At 42.6% G+C, this 4,672-nt stretch overlaps 1 protein-coding gene across 4 annotated transcripts in view; it reads left to right on the top strand.

The window, feature by feature from the left end:
- smpd3 (sphingomyelin phosphodiesterase 3) overlaps window positions 1–3,784 on the top strand; it is a 39,649-nt gene extending 35,865 nt beyond the window's left edge. For all 4 annotated transcript variants that reach the window (XM_035532322.1, XM_035532324.1, XM_035532325.1 and 1 more), the window contains exon 8: window positions 1–3,784. This exon is cut by the window's left edge and continues 312 nt beyond it. The gene's annotated coding sequence lies outside the window, so the exon portion shown is untranslated.
- The last annotated feature ends 888 nt before the right edge of the window (window positions 3,785–4,672 follow it).

The raw sequence follows: 4,672 nt of genomic DNA, 5'->3' as shown, positions 1-4,672 counted from the left end.
AGAGATACAGCAGAGGTGCAGGTCTCTGTGACACACACACACACCAACATGCATATGGACGCCCGCACACCCACCCACCACCCACCCACCTAGAAACACATCCTCACATGCGCACTCCCACACAAACCAACATGTGCGCAGACACACACACACACACACACACACACACACGAGACCGCTCTTCTAACCAGGCAAAACCACAATCTCACTCTGTCACGTCCTCTTTTGGGAAGTCTCCACTACCCCTAGAATGAGTTTACATTACTTACTACGTTGTATCAGTTGAGTTCAGCTCTCCTCTGTTCTTCTCAGACTTCTCTGGGGCCTGTGTAGGGAGGCAAGTTCATTTTCTGGTGCCATGACCCAGGAAGTCTTTCAGGGAAAAGACTGCATGAGAGGAAGCCTGGATTCTCAGTATTGCACGTCCTGCCACCTTACAAACACACAAACATGTTCATATTGATGTGAGTCCTCTTTTAGAAGAAAAGACCTTTCCCATGCTCTATCCTCCAGAACCTCAGTAAGACGTGGCTTTCTTTTCTAACCTCTTTCTAGACCTTTCTATGGCCAGCCATGCCATCTTTGTAGGGAGTTTATACTGTACAGACACTGAATATTGTTCAATGGTACTGGACTTGTAGTGTGGTCTGGGGCATCTTGACTGAATCAACTACTTCCCTACGGTCAGACTATACAATAGAAAAATCTCCTATTTCACTGTCGGTTTATTGTAGCCAGTCTTTGAAATTCAGTAGTGTGCAGTAAGAAAACCAGTTTGGCAGTATGTACAGTGTGTGCATTCTCTGGACAAAGATTGTCTGAATTTTTGTTTGATCGACACGGAGGGTCCCACAGGTACCTAGCCGTGGAGCAGGTGACCAGCCTGTATATTCAGAACGAAATCCTGACAGTGATTCACCATCACAGGTTCTCTGTCTGTGTCACAGACGCCATGCAGCTGACCATGCAGTATTGCTATGACTCGCAGGTGCCGCGGGAGGGGTTTGGAATGTGGTGAAAAGGCTTTCTGCATTTACCAGTTCCAGTTCAGGCCAAGATGCTGGCATCCAAACAAATGTTTACACACCTGTTATTGAGTTACAGGCAACACTATTGAGGATGCTTAAAGTGGACTGAAAATTATTTCAGACATTACTCCTGTGCTCTCTATTCCTGTCACCTAGTTGCTTTTATACTTTATATTATTATAATCATTATTATTATTATTATTATTATTATTATTATTATTATTGTTGTGTTCAGTTTTAATAATACAGTGTTTCCCACAATTGCTAACGTGCTTATGATGAATATGGGTGAACTGGAAGGAATGCCTAGGTAGTCCCGGGTAGTCCTGAGCTGTTCTGAACAGTCCTAAGTAGTTCTGAACAGTCTTTGGCAGGATTTGCCAAAACGTCTCCACAGCCTCTGCAGGGTTAGACGTGAAAAAAAAGCCATCTTAGTAAGCCAAATCACCCTGAATGTAAACAATATGTCTGAGATTTCTGCAACTTAAAGTGATCAGATTATTTAACCTATTAGATGTTTTAAAATTACTTTTAGGTGTCTTATCAAAGGAATGTATCAAACAGATTTGGCAGATCATTTTCTTTCTTTTAAGACTTAAATCCCTAAAGGAGGTATAATTATCCACCACTTCCTTAAGGCAATTTCACTTAAGACACCAAGAATTAGGAGAAAATGTCTAGAAATAAATTAAATGATTTGAAAACAGTTCATAATAGGAAATGCTTGATATATTGCATACATTCAAGATTCTTTTCTTGATATATTTTGCGGTATAGTTTGATTTCTGAGGAGAGATGAGAATACCTGATGAGTATACATGTATGGATAGCTTCCCGTCAGAGTGCTGGCGTTTGAGAGCTGTGATCCATGTCTACTGCAGTGGCTGTGGAATCAGCTCCTATCTGGGGCTTGGAGTCATCTAAAGCTCTTCTGATTTCACTCTACTTGACATCTAAAATATCGATCTGAACCTGTTATTATCCTTAATCGTGTTTTTCTTTTCTTTTCGATTTTTAGTGTGCTCCAGTATAGTTGCTTAACCCAGTACCAGGCTCCAGAGGAACATGTTTTAATGGGATTAGTTCAACAGGTTGGGCGTTGTAGCCTTTTCTATGAGAAGTTTAATTTATCTGTTTAATTCATTTTTACCTGTGCAGATGAAGATTAATGTGTACATGAAACAGTGGCTCATTCACACTGAAACAGGGGCAGGTTCGTGGAAAATCTGGCTTAGCCAATAACATGGGCCGAAACCTTGAGGTCCCACCCAGTGACACCAAATAATTAAATTCATCTAAATAATCATCTTATATATACATTTAAAAAAATGTATTTTTTTTTTCTTTACCTCAAAAATCTTCATTATCATTTTGTAGATAATAGCTTTGGCCCTTCTTATGTGTGTGCTCATTTGAAGTGTTAAGCAAGAGCCATCAGAAAGACGGTTACGGATTTGTAATATAAAACAGGTGACTGTAGAGCATGTGTTTATTAAGTGCTGTAGGTGTTGGCACCACGGGACATCCTCTCCACAGACCTGCCCACAGTGGCGCTGGGTAGCTTCCAGCTCTGTAGGTCATTTGTGGCTGTAATTTAGTGTAAGTTTTTACATGAGTCCAAAGCAGGTCTCGTGTTGCTTAGGTACTGCAGCTGCGGAAAACACTGAAAGACTGCATTACCCATGATGCATTACTATGCTTGATGCTATATTAGACTTTTCTGAGGTCTGGCAGAGCTTCTTTATGTTTTCAGGTAAATGACTGATGTGCTAGGAAAAGTTGTGATCAATCCCAGCCCAAATCCAATCCGCACGGCCGCTGCAACCTTCTGCCAAGACCTTGTACCATGTCCATGTTCTGTAGTAAGAATTATAAAGGTGTCAAATTGTTCCCATCCACCAATCTTCAAGTCATCTTCACCAGCCACACACTCTTATAATGTTTGTGTACACACCGCGATATCTTGTGTGTATCCTACATCTGGTGAGACATGGTGTGAAGATCCCTGACTGTACGATGAATATGTCCAAATTTACATGAACTAGGAACATTTATCTCTTTACACATCTGGAAGTACATGGCATACACATTAAAACACCTTATGGAACTGGTTAACGTGGCATGAGGCCTGTCCCAGCCAGCTGCATGCGTGGGCAACTGTCCCCTTGATCCTACACCCACACCCACACACACACACACAAAGAGACACATACACACACACACACACACACACATGCACCCCCCCCCGCCCCCCCCCCAACACACACACACACAGTGGGACTGAGACCCACTAGAATAAACTGTATTGACAGTGCTTTGCTCTGCTCCAGATAATGTAACCTTTTGCAGTGGCCAGAATTAGCACTTCCTGTTCTGACTTACATAGCTCCTCCAAATCCATTTTAAAATATGACCACGGGAACCTGTCCAAGACGAGTGTGAAAGGTCAAGCCTCACCAAGATCTTCCATGCCGCTGTGAAGGGGATGAGTGGGCCAGCCATGCTTGGGGGTGAAAGGTCAGGGTATGCTGAAGCTCTACTGACTCACTTCCTTCGCCGTATCCGCGAGCACCTCGCCGTCACGAGGTTCCTGATCTGTGTTGCAGTTTCTTTTCAGGTGGAATGCTATTTGATACACGTATCACGCTCAGCCAGCTTATCCGGGGAGGGGAGTGAACAGCTTTCTTTGTCTCAGCTCTTTTTAACTGCTTTTTTGGGGTCTTCGGCTTTTTATAAACAAATTTGATCCTCTTTGATTCTGTGTCTGTGTGTCTTTATTCATGAAGAGAGTGCTTAGGGGACTGCGGGTGCTTTCCTGTCATCTTTTATGGAGTTTACCATGAAATAGGAAGAAACCTTCTGCCTTCATGAGCACTCAGAAATGTGAGTGTGTGTGGGTGTGTCAATGCAAATGAGGGGAAGACAGCGTGCGCTCACTACATTGCATACCGAGACTAGATTTCACGTGCAGGAGAACCACACGTTCTACAAATAAATAAAAAAGTCTGCTGATATAATCAAATCAGACATTGACTGAGTCATTAGGTGTTAGTGATTGTGATTGAAAAATGGTTGTTCTGCACTTTACAGCCTAAAAATGACCCAGTTGTTCCTGGTGTGGTGTTTCCTACACCTGTGACATGTTTCAGACTCAGTTGTGGTGTTTCCTACACCTCAGTACTGTTTCAGTCTCAGGTGTGGTGTTTCCTACACCTGTGACATGTTTCAGTCTCAGGTGTGGTGTTACTTACATCTCAGTGCTATTTCAGTCTCAGGTGTGGTGTTTCCTACACCTGTGACCTGTTTCAGTCTCAGGTGTGGTGTTTCCTACACCTCAGTACTGTTTCAGTCTCAGTTGTGGTGTTTCCTACTTCTCATTCAGCAAAGCAGTGCTATAGTGCCAGAACAAGACCAGGCCTGGACCACAACCTGGGGTAAAAGAAAATGTCAGTAAATGTAATTTAAATAAATTATAATTCAAGGAAAATTGCACATATAATGTGTTCAGAGAGCTGGTCTGGGGAGAGAAGGTTCAAGATGAACCATTGCTAAATACCTCTTAAATATCAGAAAGTACCTTCTGAATATCATGATGAAGCAGGAATTCACCCAGTGAACAAGGTGGACAGAGTTCTCCGAAACAC

Source organism: Electrophorus electricus, chromosome 12 (genome assembly GCF_013358815.1).
Source record: "Electrophorus electricus isolate fEleEle1 chromosome 12, fEleEle1.pri, whole genome shotgun sequence".
NCBI lineage: Eukaryota > Metazoa > Chordata > Actinopteri > Gymnotiformes > Gymnotidae > Electrophorus > Electrophorus electricus.
The sequence above is the reverse complement of the archived record's forward strand: the minus strand, read 5'-3'. Positions and strand labels throughout refer to the sequence as shown.